The 19,229-nt window shown below is 29.9% G+C and overlaps 2 long non-coding RNA genes across 14 annotated transcripts in view; one reads left to right on the forward strand and one right to left on the reverse strand.

The window, feature by feature from the left end:
• Positions 1-18,323, forward strand: part of LOC148618091 (uncharacterized) — a 68,753-nt gene extending 50,430 nt beyond the window's left edge. For 7 of the 13 annotated variants that reach the window (XR_015922628.1, XR_015922632.1, XR_015922639.1 and 4 more), the window contains one exon: positions 17,314-18,323. This is a non-coding gene — a long non-coding RNA (uncharacterized LOC148618091). The other 6 variants (XR_015922631.1, XR_015922636.1, XR_015922629.1 and 3 more) reach the window with 6 other exon arrangements.
• The window catches only part of LOC148618089 (uncharacterized), a 228,617-nt gene that overhangs the window by 174,600 nt on the left and 34,788 nt on the right, over positions 1-19,229 (reverse strand). Inside the window, exons 6-8 of the long non-coding RNA XR_015922627.1 lie at positions 11,317-12,041; positions 7,851-7,939; positions 5,990-6,060 (exon numbers count right to left, since the gene is read on the reverse strand). This is a non-coding gene — a long non-coding RNA (uncharacterized LOC148618089). The remainder of the gene's footprint in view (positions 1-5,989; positions 6,061-7,850; positions 7,940-11,316; positions 12,042-19,229) is intronic.

Raw genomic sequence — 19,229 nt, forward strand, 5'->3', positions numbered from 1 at the left:
AATTTCTATACTCACAACTGTCAAAGAGGGTCTACAGTCCTACCACAACACTTGTTACTCCCGTAGTGGTATTAATTCAATATGGATCCTGAAAAATTCGAAAGATCTTTGGGAAACAATCAGTTCAAGACTATTATCTGAATGTAATAGCATTAAAACCTATGATTTTTTAACACTGTATACTATTCCTCATACTCAGTTAAAATCCCGCCTTAAAAACATTATACATCGTTGTTTTTCCAAAAAAAGATGGTGCAGCTAGATTCAAATATATAGTTCTTGGTAGAGATTCCTCATACTTTCTAAGAAATAATTCCAAATCATCTTCTAAATATACAGAGGAAGATGTTTACAAAATGCTGGAATTTTTAATCGACAACATATTTATCCAGTGTGGTGGACGTGTTTTAAAAAAAAAACGGTCGGCATTTCAATGGGAACTAATTGTGCTCCTCTATTTGCTGACCTATTCCTTCACTCTTATGAGGCTGAATTTATAGCTGATGTGATCCAAAAGAAAGAGTATCGTTCGGCTAGATCTTTTAATCTCAGTTTCCCTATATAGATGACGTATTATCTTTAAACAATCCTAATTTTGGGGATTTGATACATCGCATCTACCCCAAAGAACTTGAGATAAAGGATACTACAGACACTGTAAAGTCAGCCTCATATCTTGACCTACACTTAAAAATCGATGGTAAAGGAAAACTATTGACCAAACTTTACGACAAACGTGATGACTTTTCATTCAGAATTGTCAACTTTCCTTTCATCTGTGGGAACATTCCTTCAGTACCTGTGTTCATATTACAACTCATACGTTATGCCTGAGCCTGCTGAAACTACGCAGACTTTTTGTATCGCGCTAGAACTCTAACAAATAGGTTTCTGGAACAGGGTTATGTTGCTACAAGATTGAAGTCATCACTACAGACGTTTTATGGTCGTCATCATGAACTCGTGAATCGTTATGGTGTACCCATCTGCAACATGAAAACTGATTTATTCAACGGGTCAGTTTTCTTTTCCTCGTTTGTCTACCTCGGACTTGACTTTTTATGAGCAACTCGGCGGGTGTTTCTAGAAAAGCAGAGGACGCTTACCCTACCGGTGCACCTGGTCCAGGCTCCCAGTTTTTAGTGAAGTCCGAGTTGCTCATTTGCTTTTGTTACTTTGTATGTATGATTTTAGTTACTTTATGTTCTTTGTTGTGTATGTCTATTTTCCATGTCTTTTCTTTGACCCTGGATTATATTCTTTTGATTACCGCCATAACCTTGGTTCCCTTGATTACTCTTTCAAAAGAAACAGTACACCGAGGATACTATTTAAGCTACTCTCATTTATTTGGGTTAATGCAAATTCAAATTTGTACAAATATAAAATGAGACAATACGAAATACCCATACCAACAAAACCAAATGACCAGAACTAAAATTGTAAAACTGTAAAACAAGATTATTCAAATTTTAATTAAACAACCAAAAAATTGAATTGGTTACTTTAGTAGTTGTATGTGTATTCTTTTACATTTGTTGGTTTTTGTTGTGAACAATTATAAAGCCAATTTGTATTATAAAAAAAATTATATAGCTAAAATAGATTTGTGCAGTCCTTGTTTTTATATGTGAGATATTACTTTTTTGCGGATTGTTGAAAATGGATTTTGATAAGTCTTGAAAGCCTAATTTGATCAAAGGCCACACATTTTGTTATTCTATGAATATAGTGTAAAAGTACTAGAAGTTCTAGGTATCTTTGTGTTTTGTAACATACTGCTCCGTAGGAAAAAACATTGATTTAATTACTGTCGAAACAGGGTAATACCGATATGCAAAATAAAAACAATAATGTACATTAGACTCCATTAAAACCAAACATGCATCAAGACAAACAACATAATTTTTGCGTATAACACCAGATAAGAAAGACACACGTTAAAGTGTGTTTAAAGGAATGAACTTGTTTTTTATAGGACAAATAGCACTGTCCGTGGTTTATGTAACCAACCTTTTAAATGTTTAAATTTGTGGATGAAACGACTATATTTTTACAAAACAACAAACCCTTCTGTCGCAAAGTAACAATGCTAGATTACATCTTTCATTTCCAATACTGAAAGTTTAAATTCCTAGATTTCGAACAATAATTTGATCGTATTTTGACTTTCAAGATTGAGATTGCTATTTTTGACGTAGAAGGGACACTCACATCATTGTACGCAGATTGTTAAAATATGGGGCGTACCAAAACTTTCATAAATCTCCTTAATGCTGTTTTAAATACATTTATAAGTACAAATTTATTTTGGATAAGACTAAAAATTTTAAAGTAACTGGCATAATGACCTTTACACAAAAAACTAAACTTAATGGAATACGGTTAAAACGTTCTATCGGTAAGTTAGCATGATAAAAACACTTTAACTTCTCTTCAAAAATGGCAAAACATGCCGAACGAAGAATCAATAACGGAAAAATTCAGATGCTTTTAAATCCAAGTTCATGGGCTGTATACAAAAATAAAAAAAAACAAAGACAATCTCTACACAAGCAATGTAGTAAACCGAATAAATTTAATTACTTTGAAAAAATGAAGATAAGGGTAACAATACTGCGGCACCCACCACATTGCAATAGTATAACCCTTTAATAGGCAAAATAATACAGCTCCCTGACAAGAGTCACTAAGGGGTCTAATCAAAAACAAAATAGTTTCTAGTCGTCCACCCTTCTTCCTTTTTTTATTAGCTGCGCCATCTTATATTTTTAATACAAATATTACAATATTAAGTTGAAAATGATAACACTGTTTGAAAAAAAAAATATAATTAGGTAATCGAGCTTTTGACAATAAATAAGTGTTTTAATCCACTACTTATTTTGTACTGAACAAGTTAATAAACTTTCCAAAAAGTGATGAAAGGGTGAGAGTTCCAGTAGATCGTTCGTTCAAGTGCTGATTGCCCTTCGGAAAAGGTGTTCTGCAAACTAAGTACTTTCAGCGTTAATGTCTTAGATTTTAATAATCTTTGCGACCATTTTATAAATGCTAATACATCTTAATTTTTTTACACCCATTGCATTGCAATTTTTCACATATTTTTAAGATATCCAATAAATAAGCTCAAATGGGAAGTCCAGAAACGTTTTGTCTGGTGGAATGGTATTTCTTTCGGCAATGGAAAGTCCAAAAACATTTTGTCTGGTGGAATGCTATGTCTTTCGGAAATGTATGACATGTTTTGTATACTCTATCGTAACTTTTGAGAACACTAAAGAGGTTTATAAGAAAAGTACTTCATGTCAGCATATATTCGAATGATATTGATAAAAGAATAAAAAAAATACAAATCATTCGTAGAATTCAACTTAAGGATTTCATGCAACTCGGACTTCAGTAAAACTGGGAGCATGGACCAGGTGCACCGGTAGGGTAACGTATTTTACTTTTATTTAGAAACAACCACCGAGCTGTTCACGAAAAATCAAGTCCGGGTAGGTGAAAGAAGAAATGAAAACTTTGAAACGTTGAACAAATCGAATTCGAAAATTGGAATCCGATTATCTAATAGGTAATACTGGTAAAGATGCTAAAACTGAATTTCACATTACATGGTGCTTTCTAATCGCGAAAGCTTTCAGTCATCTCCTAATCGGAATTAATATATTTTAAAGAGTATATTGTTAAACGGTTGAAATGAATGACCACGATATCTTTATTTTCAAATTTTAAAGATATATAAAGTTCGGATAATGAATAAAATATTTCTTACATAGATGGCTGACATAATCTAGTGCTTACTAATCTTATCAAGAAGGGAATCTCAGAACTAGTGATCAAATCACTTACACGGGGAGGGTTATGTGTAAAACCCAATTATGTTCAATATGCACATCCGTAGAAAGCCACTTTTATTAAAACAATATTAAATGAGTAGAAGAATATTTTGTTTTGTTCAATTATTGCTAAATCTGTAGGTTATCTTTATAAAAGAGAACAAAGGTCTTAAAACAAAGTTGTGCTATTTACAAAATGTAGTAGGAGTCATTCATCATTTTTGAAGTATGGTTTACTTCTTACAAAAGGTTTAAAAAGCCGATCAAATGATAGAAAATTCAAAATACACAAAATTATACTTTTTCAATTTTTATTCTTTGTGATAATTGGCAGGAATGGGGAAAATATCAACACGGGTACTATGAAAAAGCTATAAATGTTTAATTCTACTACTTGTTTTAGTTTTCGTGGAAAAGTAAAATCATGAATTTAAATTCCAAACGAATGTTAGATTTTTATCGAAATCTATTAGCTTGTACTGGAGTCCAATAAATGAACTAACAAATAAACCATGTTAATTCAAGCAAAGAATGAGAGTACCATTACAATATTCGTGTATTATGCAATACTACTGGATATATATTCGTTCGAATGTACATGAGTTTGAAAACGTATCATTATCAAGGAGTAACCTCTCACCATCAGCATTGGGAGCAATAAGTACTTATAAACACACACGTAAGGCATACGACTCTTTTAAGGATTGGAAGCATGTCAAATAGTGTTTAAGGCCGAATAACACCCTCTTTTATATACTGGTTATGTTGAAATTTTGTTAGTTGTTAGATATTTTCTCTCCATATAATATGATTTATATCTATCACGTCAAGTAGCCATTATAAAAAACGTTTCAAATGCAAAGATCCAAATATCCATTACGTTTATCAAATACAGGAAGCACACATGCACAGTCCTAAGTGGTATATACATTTATAGTCAGCCTCGTCTTTCTTTTCTCATTCATTTTGAATATTTTGGATGAGGGTAGATGTTAAAAATAATAAAGACAGAGCTACCTTTAGAAACAACATATATATTCGGAAAGCTGATTCGTATGTAAACTGAAAGCTATATCAAAACTTCTTCTCTACCTATTCACAAATTATTCTTTTAAAATATTTAAAATAAAAAAGAAAATGGGTCACTAAAATGAAGTCATTCACAAAGCATCTTGATTTGTGATTTGTTTTGATGTGCATGCTAATACTAAAAATCGCTGAGTAATGATGTGACAGTTATTCTAAAGACAGAGAAAAGTGATGATTCATTCCAAAATTCCAACTCCCGAATAATTAAAAACAGAGTGATTCATGGCCATCCCAGACAAAATTAAATCAAATTAATCCGGAGGCTAGACATCGAACCCAGACATTTCAAAAAATGGTCATTGTTTTTATTCCAAACGGGGTCACGTTCACTTTTTTCCTCGTATAAACTTGTTTAATTCAAATAAATTAATTGCTGCTTGACTTTAGCAAAGTTTGCTTTATACACAGACCTTGCTCAAAAGTATGATCGTTACATAGTTCAATTTACAGACGGTTCAGTGTGTAAACTACGAATTACATCGTTACGTGTAGGGGTTTTAGGTGACGCAAAGATACAAGAAAATCGACTCCGTAATAACCCGTTAAGAGTTGAAGAAAAGGGGACCGTCTCGCCTTCAACGCGGGGTAAGACTCATTTATAGGCAACTTCGTCTCGGCCTTTAATAGAAAATTGATCAAACGATATATTACAAACTCTCATAAGAAAGATGAGTGTCGGTCATTCTTTTTTCTTTTCAGAAGAACTTATATATGATAGATTCTTATTGTACCCTGATACCAAAAATAGATCGTCTCTATACATATTCTCCATTTCACAAAAAAAATACTGTTTTAATATTCATATCAACAAAAGTTATGTAGATAACACACAGACAAACACACACACATGATGCCAAATATTAAATGTAGCAGTAGACACTATCCAAACAATTCCGACAGGTAAAAAATGTCTAATGATATCAATTTTGTTTTAAAATAAATCCATTGAATGCTATTTCGATTTAAAAATGTCTTTGTCATTCCTAAAACAGATTCAAGACAAATATATTTACATTTATAAATAACAATTATTACTGTAATAATTAAAACAATCATACCTTATTCTAACCTAGTCTTTCTTGGCTTTATGGCATTAAAAGCAAACGTCTTTCTTTGATGAAATTATTCACTATAAAAATATGATAAAAATAATGCATCGTAAAAAATATCTTACATGCAATTACAAAAGCTTTTTCACTTAAGGCGGGAAGAGTAATCTCCCTTTAATAAAAAATAATTTTTATTTTTGTCTGATCTATTTTTATTGCCAGACATTGACACGTTACGTAATACATTGTGTCTGTCTGGAAAGCCAAGGTAAGAACAGTGCATAATTTTGTCATACGTGTACTGCCTATAAATTTCATCTTCATTCATAATTTCATAACCTCGCTAGATTTATGGCATTTTTTTCTTACTCGTAGGATATTCTTACTTAGAGTTCAAAATTGGGTGTTTCATTTTAGAAACTCAGTTAAGTTAATTGCTATTTAACTTATCATGTTACATATAAATTCAATACATTGAGAATATAATTCATTTTACAGATAATTTTGCCAAATAGCCTTTACACTTAAAATAGTTAATAAGTTTCATACAGTTTCAACGGTGATTTCAATTTTCGTTTTCATTTTCATGATCTGACCTAATAATTGTTATACATATTTATCTTTTGACAATAATTTGCTCAATATTTAACAGTTTTTGATTGTTTGTACATATGATTTTATCATTGTTTCTTTAAACACTTCAATGGTCTTCTAAAAAGTACCCAGTGTTTATTATGTACGTAAATTTTATTCTAATTGCAATTTAGAACAAGAACATCCACACTCTCAATAATTTAAAACAAAAACTAACATTTAAGACTACGATTTACATATTACAATGCAATCGTTGCATCATTAAAAATCCCAATGAAAACACATTACTTGTAATCAATAGGCATTTTCATTAATGTTCGTTTCATTTGAATAAGTATAAATTAAAACGTTTGAAACCCTGGAAATATATATTTTGTTTGTTTAATGGTAACTTAAGTGTCTATCTATATTAATAGAAACTATGTTTCATAAACGATCTTATCATTAAATAGTTCTTTTCCCGAAATTTTTATGTGGTCATTTAGTAACGTTAAATAAAAAAGTCTCATTTATGTTTCAATATGTCATGAGTTCAAATGATCTGAGATTTTATTACTTTCGTTTTGGTTTTTAAAATTGTATTTTGTCACAAAATGGATACTAGTATTTCGTTCAATTGCAACCGCAAACTTATTTTATTTTTAATTCGTCCTTGACAACACATTAATTATTTTAATTATTTATCAATATGACCGTTACTTAATTATTGATTCTTTTTATTTGTAACATTTTGTAACTTTTATAACAAACCTAGACCTATAATAAATAGTTTCTGTTACTGTATTGTAAGAAATAAAACATTGTTCTGTAATTATGTACGTTCTTGTTGGAATAATGACTATAGAGAAAACCAATTCGATTAATGAATATTCTTTTTAGAACAAAATCTATAACCTACATAGTGGTCCTCAAGACTATAGACGACATCTTGTAATGAGATGCTAATACAGATTTATTGGAAACATGCAGTCAACAATAAGTGTAGTTATCGCAATCGCAGTGATTCTAGATAAGTTGCCTTAATAAAAATATTATCTATTTCATTTCTAAAAAGTGTAGTTTCTTTTCAATTTTGTTTTTAACTTATTCAGAACACATGACTTTTTTTTCAAACGTAAGCTCCTTCGTTGAATATTGATCGAAAGTTAGTATAACTATTCTGGATTAAAGAAGCAGCAATGACAGAAATAATATATTGATATTAACTAGTGTTAATCTAATATCACAAATTAAAAAAAGTCATGAAATCAAATAGGAAAGAAAAATATATATTTACCTATAAGCACAGCTTTCGTTTATGCTAATTCAGCAGGATAAGAAATTATCCAATCAGAAGGTCGGTTACAAATACGTTTCTAGGTTTATCTAAAATGAGAGTGAACCAAAGGGTAAACCGAACTTGATCATCAATATTTCCTTTAATTTTAAGGTACATCATATAGATTACCAAAGATAGCATTAGTGTAACCTACTTTGACTTTTCATCAACGTAACTTTAACACCACCACCCCCCCCCAAAAAAAAAAAAAAAAAATACAGAAATAAATAATTCACTGCTATATCTTTAATTCTTTAGAGTCTTTAATCTCTAGACTATTAATTTTGATATTTCTTATTTTTTTTAATTTTAAAACGATCATGCCATGAAAAAGATCGTAAACATAGTGTAAAATTCATATTTAGTCAACATTGTTTCCTTCAACTTATTCTACTATGTTAAAGATCTATTTTTAAATGTTACGACGAATTATATTTAAAAAAAAACAATTTGAATATTACTATCATGAACAAATTATATTTCTCATAAATATACAGCATAAATACACAGTTTAAATGATTTACTTGCATACATTGCAAATAAGACCTGCATATTATCTCAAGTATTTTGTGATCTCTAATCTTAATCGAATATCATTAAAGATTAAAATTGAGAAACATTTCAATTCAATTCACACGTGAAATATCGTATAGACAAAGTATCTAATAAAAAACTATGGAAAAGGAAAAACTTGTATATATACATTTATGTGGTTCTATGTTATTCGATAATTTCATTAAGCGCAATACAGGTGTAATGATATGTTTAGTTTCCATTCATTCTTTTAGCGAAATATATCTATTAGATACTTTCTTCCACTTTATAGTAATTTTTTGTTTGTATTTCTGTTTTTGTTGTTGTTGTTGTTGTTTTTTTTTTTTTGGCTTTTTAAAAATAATTTAAATACATTTTACTGTTGAAAATATAGTCTTTGTAGTTTTAAAATATAGAGCGTCAGAAGATCGAAGTAATTCAGTTGGTTTCCAGTGATAAATACACATATGTATAAAAAGATCAGACATTTTTCATCTCTAAAGTTTGTGTTACAGTTTCAATATGATATATTCTCCATTTATATCGTGTTATCAAATAGCCAAAAACATTTCTGGCGCGGTATCAAATAAGAAATATTCATGATATTCCCCACATTACTTCTTACATTTGAAACTGTCCTATCTTTTATACCTTTTATACTGAATATTATATATGTCCATATTATATCATTTATAGTAGGGATGTTGAATTCATACCTAAATATTGCTAATAATTCCATTGGAATTCAAGCATATGCTAATAAAAATTAATCAAGGGAATGAAATCTATAGATTTTTAACCTTTTTTTGTGGTTAACATATTTTTAAACAAAATGTAAATGCGCACAATTTAACTGAGTTTATATAATCAATATCATGTAACGTTCCGGCATGTCTCTACCCAGCTACATGTCATTTTGATTTCAGACTTGTTTTCTATTTTTATCAAATCATTTGCATTTTAAAGCGTGATAAGCCTTAGCTTAAGATAACAAAGTTGACAAGTATGGATCATGTGGATATATCTCAACGCTTATTTTCAAAATATCAGTCTATACCAGCAATTATGTAATGAAGTAGATTCGTCTTGGGTTTATATAAAGTGTTCCAACTTTAAAGTATACGCCTTTATAGTACAATCGAGTTTTAGTTGTTTTTCAATATTAAACTAGTTGTAATTTTGTATTAATTAGAGTTGATACAAGACAAGTCTCTTGTAGAAATGTATTCTAAGCAAAATAATTCAGTGTCAATAATTTTGTAGCCAATTATACTAATTTCTACTGTTAATTATCTAAAATAAATTCAATGTATTGCAGTTGGATTGGAAGTTAATATAGCAGTGATAAACATTTCAAAAGGTGTTTTGCTAATGAAAGAAAGAAACTAAATTCAATAGTAACAAAACTTGTTATGCGCATTAAACTGTTACAATTACAGATATTCGCTTGAATTTATTTTTGACATGAAAGAAATGCTGATTTCGTCAAAATAAACTGCATTTATACATCTATATTACAAAAACTTTGAATTTAGCGAGACAACATTCAAATTTCCTATTCGATTCATTTATTGTTGAGGTATAGTTATTTTCGTAATTTTAAAAGACATAAATAAAAAAAGTGCGTATTAATTTTGAAGTAATTGTGATTTATCTGAAATACATTGATAAACCTTTCCCTTTAAATCAAAATGATAGAAAAACAATACTGAAATTTTATTTTAACACAAAATTGATTAAGTAATCTTCTCTACACGAAATTATAGTACAAAAATATGACTTCCTTATTTTTATTGAATAAGTCTTTATGATTTCTAATGCTTGAATTTCCTAGAACATAAATTTCTCATTTCACATTTATATGACTGGTTAGTATTTTTCTTGACATTACACAATTTTTTTTCTACTCAGGTGTTTGACACGAAGGTGTTTGGTGTTAAAAAAACGTATTGGTTTTTTGTCCGCATCATTCATTTGCGTCAAATTTACAGTTAATTAAACAATTACAAATATCATTTTCAGGGTTCATCCTAATCCAAAAATATCAATAGATTCGAATGAAAATGTCTTTCTTTAATTTTGTTACTTTGTATGTATGATTTTGTTACTTTGTATTTATCATTTTAGTTACTTTATGTTCTTTGTTGTGTATGTCTGTTTTCCATGTCTGGTCTTTGTCCCTGGATTACATTCTTTTGATTACCGCTATAACCTTGGTTCCCTTGATTACTCTTTACATTTTGAAGGTTGCCGAAAATTATTGGCAGAATCTGACACTGTCTTGATTCTTTCTATTTTATTTGTATTTCATACAATTGTTAGAAGAACTATTTGCGGGAAATAGTAAATGGTTCAGTTTTTTTTAAATTTTAATTAGATAATTTAACAGCTTTATATAAATAAGATTTGGAAATCATGGAATTTTGAATATCTTCGGAAATGCAAGATATTTTAAAATAAAAAAAACATACGGACCAATTAAGTATTCTTTTCGGTTTTACGTCCGTTTATTTTACGATCCAGGTACAAAGATTTTCGGTACTCATGTTCATTCTTACAAAAATTTGACCTTTCAAAACTTCATATTTCTTTTGCCTGGCCAATATCAAATTATTACAGATATGTTAGTAATGTGTTTGTGTTAAATTTTCAATTTTTTTTATCTCCACGTTAACTCTTGAAATTAATAAAACCTTGGGTAAAATATCGATATTTTAAAATTGATAGAATTATAAAATGGAAATAATTGCATTTCATATTAAACGTCGATAGTAAGTCGTGGTCAATAAGTTATGGTCAATAGTAAGTAATAGCCAAAAGTAGTTAATGGCCAATAATAAGTAATAATCAATAGAAGGTAATGTTTAATAAGAAATTGTCTTAAGCTTACCATTGATCAGAGTATCCAGATTCGGCTTCTTAGTAGAAATCTTAGTTTGAATATGTTTATCCTAGTAGAAATCATGTTCGTATTTCACAAATTTTGTACTTCCATTAGGATACAAATGAAAAACCGAAATACAAACGCAAACCACATCTATCTGAGAACGAAAATGATCATGGCTATGTAAATCAAAATCGCATATCATTTGGTGGAATTAGCAGTTATCTATATCTTAAACGTAGTAATAAATGTTAGAAGTTCGGTGTTTTGAGCAGTGCATCTGTACAATTACTAACAAAAAGTAAATCGTCACGTGAAAGCATCTTTACCACTATAACCTCTGCTGTTTTCATTAAAGTTGGACTTCACGAAAAAAAAAAAAATAATTAAGTTTTCGATACTTGAGTGTGCCCTCACATTTGAAAAGAATCTCTTCATATACATATTTATATTTAGTGTGTGTGTGTGTGTGTGTTCCTTCGTTATCGCCAAATGGGTCATTTTTGTTCCAATATTTCTTAAAACTTTAAATCTGAGTACTGTAAAAACCCAAAAGTATAGCAAATTTCATTTGATATTCCATATTTCTTGAATTCAAGGTATTTTTTTTCGAAACTAAACGTAAAATTCCAAATATATGTTCTACTTCCAGACTTTAACTTACCTATATATTTGTTCATATGGACTGTAACTGAAAAACTGTGTTTGATCAATTCATATTTCCTCAAAGACTAGAACGGTAATAGAAATTGATAAAATATTTTGCAAAGAAATTAAACCATGATTATGTCCTTCAAGAGTTTAACAAGATATCAAGAATTGGTGAAAAGAAACTGATATAGAAGTAACATGGTCTTCATATCAGTATGTCATTCCAAAACAAGCTTATTTAGAGTGGATACTTTGTAGAAACTTTATTTCATTCTTTAATGCAAACAATTAAGGTAAAAGTTTAAGTAAGAAACAAACTCACGACCGATGAAACAAAAAAAAAAAAAAAAAAAAAGAAAAAAGAAAAAAAAAATAGGAAAAAAAAACAAATACACATACAAGCAGAAGAAAACAGAGGTACACTAAACATTTTTAAAAATATGTAATTATCACCATTGTAATTGTTCTCTTATAATCACATTCAGATCATAGTTGTCACCGTAGTTTCTTCACTCTTAGAGGAAATGCAAACATTTGTATATTCAAAAATCGTTTAATTGTACGATATTCCAAATATCGATTATCTTGGTTTTCAACTTGGACAATGTCAGTGTAAAATTAAAGCAAAACAACAAAACCTATAAAGAGCGGAAATTAAAACAGGCCGATATTTTGTTGATTCAGCAGAATATAAATATAGAGTTAGAAGTAGATACTTGAATGTATGTGTACCAAAGTTTTATTTGTGATGTCAAAGGTCAAGGATAGCGCGCAGTTGTACGTTTGTGATATCCGGATAGTGTTTCAATGTACAATATATGTGTCGATTTGATTCTTGTAACATTAAAACATTTTTTTCGGCCTTACAACCTATCTTAAGGAGGTAGACCTAGGGTAAGGGACACAACTCTTACAAATGATTTGAACGTTTGTAGTCACCATTTTACGTCAATCTCATGTAAGCATCTAAGTAACTTGGTCTATTTTTATTATATTTCAAAGGAAAGCTTGAAAAGCTTTGGTGAAATTGAATATAATACAAAAATATCACTGAATTCAAAACTCATGTATCTTACCCTAGGTATACCTCCTTACATTCCACAAACATTAAATGCAAACGTGGGGGACCATAACATTATTTTCTCCAAAAATATCAAGTGCGCAAATTTTATTCCCTTAAGCCTGTTCAAAGCCTTCTTTGTATAATTTTGCCCCACAAAAATCATATACATAGGTCAATTAAAAAGAAGTAGGAAGACAAATAAAAAAATCATAATTTAGAGACAATTTCTATGAAAAAGCATGTGTTTTTCCCACAGACTTATAATTAATATTATATGGTACAACATGAGAAAAGATTCAATTTAAGAAGTTTATCTGTAAAAGTAATGGTAAAATAAAACTTCCCCATACTTCTAAAATGTATGTCAGTTGGTCAATTGATGAACAAATCAGTAATATAAAAAATATCTTCAATGATGGGCGAAACTCATACCATTGATCAAACTGTAAAAGTCTAGATAAAACATTACAATATATATATAGTTTAGGTAAATAATCAAAGATCCGCGATATTTCCATTAAAGAAAAGAACATATTCCGTATTCACAAAGTAGGTTCTATTACCGGTACTCTACTTTCAAAACTTGACAAATCTAGATGGAGAAATTGTAGCCACAGATATTTTCACATTTATAAAGAAGTGAATCCTTATAATAAAAAGGATTTCCCATTTATTTGTGGAATTCCAGCCAACCTAGACAGCATAATTTGTCTGGTTTTCATATTTTACCGATTTTATAAATAGGTTTTGAGATTTTTTCGTGAACCTAATTGGGATGTTAAGCTAAAGTACAACATGTATCTATTTCCTGGCTGCTTTTCTGACTTTTTGAGAAATTAGAGAAATCTAGATACTTTTAAAGAAATGATGTTAACCCAGACATGAGTCACGTAAACAACGAAGCTGGAAAAATTTTATCTAGATGGAGTTTCCATGCCTTTTAAAGGTCGTAATAATTATAGTTTATTGACAACTGATCAAGCAATGAACGATAAACATGAGCAGAAAAAATGAAGATTAAAGCATGATATACATTTTTTTACGAAGTACTATGACCTTGTCATACCAAGTTTATATCATTTGAAAGAAAACAATGTTTAATGAATTGTTCTTATGTTACATATCTTACTTAATTATGACTAGTCAGCTCTTGGTTTAAAAATAGTAATGCTCATAGTATATTTGATCGTACTTATGTTAGGTGGCAAAAGTAAGAAAATAAAGGGTATAATCAAATTCTACTTGTTTGTTTTATCATCTCTCGAACAGAAAACTATAATCAAAGTGATCGCAAATCCATAAATCATATATTTAGAATAAAACATATTTATTTTTTTGTTTTAACATTATAAGAGACTGTTTAAACCTTTATCGCATACCCTATTTCGCATCTTACACAGAACACACTTTAGGTATATTTAAGATATATGATATAATCAACATGACATGTCAAAATCTGCATCGCATGCGGTATCAACCCATGATCTATATCACCCCGTGGCCCGGTGGCCCTTGTGGTGATAAAGAGTCTCGTGTTGACACAGCATGTGATACAGATTTTGGTAAGTAATATTCAGTATATATAAAATGTATAATATATAATATGTAAAATGCAATCCGGTAAGTGATATTTAGTATATATAAAATGAAATTCGGTAAGTAATATTCAGTAGATATAAGATGGAATCCGATATTTAGTCATATAAACGTTGTAAAACATTCATTTCAAGGCTGTAATTTAAGTTCATCAAGATGTTTGTTTTATGATGACGCCATAATGACGCTACCTGGGAATAACAGTGCAAATTACCTAAAATATTTTTTTACGAACTAACTGAGACACGAATTACCTTTCAAATGTGCATTGTCCTTAAAAATATCAAGTATCCCGAACACAAATATGTGACATTTACTCGTAGCTAATTAAAATTATTTTTAAAAAATACAAAATGTGATGGTGGGTTTGTTATACAGAAATTATTGTGAATAGGATGTCATAAGGAGAACGTTTCTATTTTGATGTTGATGATTTTTGCCTGGAATCTCAGTTAAAAAGATACTGTACGACTGAATATTAATAAGTTGTCAAGGAAGTAGATCACATGTTTAGGACCTTGACACTTATATACCTGTCATCGTAATAATCACGCATTTGATAGCATGTGCATTAAAACAGTAACGCAACTAATGCACTAGCGAATAACCTGCATCCAAAATAGTAATTGATCTCAGAGATCATCAAAAGGCATTAAACCAGTGTAAATACACACCTAAGTAAATTCTGATGGTCATTAAATCCACAATTCTATAATGCCACCATTTGTATATTAGTTCCCTTGATTACTCTTTAAAATTTTATTAAACACAAGCTTTACTACATTTTAGGCAGAATTAAAGATTTTTTGATGCATTGATTGGCGAAAAAAATGTATAAGCAAATACTTTAGTTTTAAGGCTACATTTTTGTGGCCGAAGACTTATACTAGACACCATGGCCTATCTGTATTGTTGATGTATTGAAATAATATTAAGAAATATGCCTATTTGTTACAACTACTAGTATTACAACTGAAATGCATTTAGAAACAAATATATATTAAAAGGTAAGGTACACACAAATTGATGTTCAACTATTGTCTCAAAAGATTTTTTTTTCTTTTGGTAAGGGGACATATTTAAATCATCCACTTAATTAATATACAGGAGTGGACAATACATTTTGGCCATCAAAAGTATGGCCATGAAAGAAGTGAACTGACCAATGATAGACAGTTGTAAAATTTATGATACATGTCTCTCTAAATTTAAGGTTGATAAATGCATTTGTGTATTTCAACTTTTACTTTTGGCATATAATTCAAGGGTTTATACTTGTTTGTGTAATCTACACATAAAAATGAACTCAGATATATAGTACAAAATAGTACATATCTCATTACTACCTAGTAATGAAATCTACAATAATGAACTCTTTTGTGTATTTTTTTATTACAACTCTGTATATTAAAATGATTTTTCAGTACTAAAGACTTGAAAACATTTATTGGACATGCGTGTTTGTAACAATCAAATGTCAATTATTTGTACATCCTGTAAAGTAGGCTTCAACTTGTAATCATGTATTGATCAATTTATAATAATAAGATCTAACTATATCAGTCCGATAAAAAAAACTTATTGTAGGAACCTGTGAACAATTTTATTGAGTTTATTTCACACATGTTTTAGCATGCATCGTATTGTTACATTATAACTCCTTATTAATTTTTATTCAGATATCTCTTACAAAATAAACTATTTGGACTGTAAACGCTTGAAAGCCTAAGACAATGTTTTCAAAAATGAATATGTCACTATATTGAATGTAGAAGATTTGTAACCTTACTTTCAGTATTTCTTTTATTATTTTTACCATATAAAAAGTATTACGGTGCACAATCGTGTACGATTTCACACTACCACCAAAAATAAACAGCGTTCCTAGAGAAACAAATCAAAGATTATTCAAAGCGTCTAATAAATTCTTTTAGAGTATTCAAGATGAAATATCCATTATATGCGTGTTGAATCGCCCTTGCAAAGTTTTTATATGGAGCCCTAAAGTGCCCAATTCAGATTAAAGGTTAAGAAAAGTTTCCAGATGATAATTATTAGATATTTTGCTCTAACATCGCAAAATGTTGGTATACCAACCATTATTTTAAGCATATGCACATTAAAAGTCTTGTTTTGATGCAGGGTTGATTACTATTTCCATCCTGAAAGGTTGATGAACAAACAATAAAGAAACCCAATTTTAACATTTTTTAGATACATATTGCTATACTTCTACTATACCTTTTCCTAAAATCCATTTCTGCTTTATGAAAATGCAGTTCTGATTTTTAGCAAGAAAATTTAATGTCATCAAAATTGGTATTGAAATAAGGGATGAAAGTAGAATACAATGACTCTGGTTAAAATAATAAACATAAAACATAGATTCGGCTCATTCAGTGAAAGTACAACAAACAAACTCCATCTCACTCCGATCAAAGAGTACTTTCTGATAAACGTACAAAAATGTTGAATTCATTCGTCATTCATTTATACACGACTAGACCAACGCAACTTAAATGACTCGGGACTGATGTGTTGATTAGTTTTGTGGTAAACCAACCCTCTTCACATTTTCTAGAATGCAAACTATAAGAAGTACTTAACTATCATAATGCCTATCGCCTTAAAGACGTTTTGTATTGTTTTATAGGTTTATTTGTTGTTTCACGTTCAATTTGCTTTTTTTTCAGGTACTACTGAAGCTGGATGGCATGATTGACCATGCACAGTAATTTAATGTCCATTAAAGTGATGTGTAATCTGAGACCAATTGCTTTTATGTTATTACTGTCAAACCTTTGCTGATAGATAAATACAAGCACAGATTTAATGAATATGACTGATATACGTTTGACTTTCCGAACATATTCCTTTTTTGTAAAAAGACAAACTTTTTTCTTCGTTTCATCTATCCAAGAACTTAAAACAAACAACAGAGATATTGAAATTTCCTTTTTTTCTTGATCTTCAACAACATGAGAGTAACAACAACATTAAACTCCATTGTCAACTGCTGCTCCAAAAAAAGTATTGTTTCATCCGAATCAGCGTATGGAAATTTTGCCCCACGCTTTGTTAGAAATTGCGACAATTACATGGATTTTGTAGACGGGGTACAGCGAATTACACGAAAGCTACTGGGACTGCGAATTATTACCCATAGTTTCATGTCATCATTCCAAAACTACAGACGTTACAACGGCCTGCATGACCGGGACGAAGTGTTTTGAATATGACAAACAACCTCAATCTGTCAAAGATATTCTATCCTGTTTATTTTGCCATGTGCACTTGTAAGTTCTCTTGTGCTTTGTGTTTTGTTTTTCGTCTTTTTGTGATATGATCGTTGCACTGTTTATCGATTTCCCTTTGTATGCTTTTTGGTATTGCTACCTTATTAATAGGTAAAGAAATTATTTTTCTCATTCAAGGTGCCGTACAGAAGTATAAATTATAGTAACTGTGTAAGAAAGCATGGATTTTTTTTTCTTTTTTATCTTTTCGAGTGAGACATATTTGTTTACTACTAGAGACCACGAAAACACCTCAATTTTGTAACCGACATACTTTTTAAAAGGTATTTCTATGTGAACAAGCTGATACAGTGCTTTGTTTTTCAATTTGGTTGTTTTTAATAGCACCAATAGCATGCCACATTAAATAAATTTTAGTCCTTTTATAAATAAAGGAAAATTTTGAATCTTTGACCAATGAATACCTAAAACTTACCAATCGGTTGATACGTCCATAAGTATTCCCTTGTCATGGAACAAGTGCACCGGTCGAATGCTTACCCTATCGGTGCACCTAGTCCACCTAGTCAGTTTTTAGTGGAGTCCAAGTTGTTCATTTACTTTGTTACTTTGTATGTATTATTTTAGTTACTTCATGTTCTTTGTTGTGTATGTCTATTTCCCATGTCTGGTCGGTCTTTGTCCCTAGATTACATTCTTCTGATTACCGCTAGAACCTTGGTTCCTTTGATTACTGTTTCACACCTTTCGATTGACCTCGTACCTTTAGAATTTTTCTAAATTTCTATATTTAATGATTAAAAGCGTTGTGTTTTTTTTTTAAATATCTTACCCGTTCTATAAATCTTCCGTAGGTCAGCGCTTACAAAAGAAGGGTCAAACTGCATAAAACACTTTGTACACGCATTCACAATATACAAGTAAGACTTTTATTAACAAATCGCCCTAATTCTGAATAACTCAGCTAATTCCATTTTAGTTACACGACACTTTCATTGGTTAGATGGCCTTCAATAAGTCAGTAATCCATGATGCTTTAAAGACCTTTTTTTGCACATTAAAAGAAATACATCGAATTAAAATTATACCATTCGCCCTATAGTTACCATTTTAGCTATATGACCTCAGTGATTGATAGAACTTTTTTTTTTGAAGACCCAATTTCAGTATATTAGGACCTCAAAAATAGCTTAAAGTTGACGTTATTCCTGCATCCCAGGAAAGAATTCAAACTGCTGATGCAAAATTCAAAAAACATCTTCACAATTGCATTTTCGATATGAATATTTATTTGGGGTTCCATATCGCTATACTATATTTAGGATCTGTAATTTTACGCCAATGGATACATA

The sequence above is a fragment of the Perna viridis genome, chromosome 5 (assembly GCF_037379345.1).
Source record: "Perna viridis isolate PV_CMFRI_1.1 ecotype Kerala chromosome 5, ASM3737934v1, whole genome shotgun sequence".
Lineage (NCBI taxonomy): Eukaryota > Metazoa > Mollusca > Bivalvia > Mytilida > Mytilidae > Perna > Perna viridis.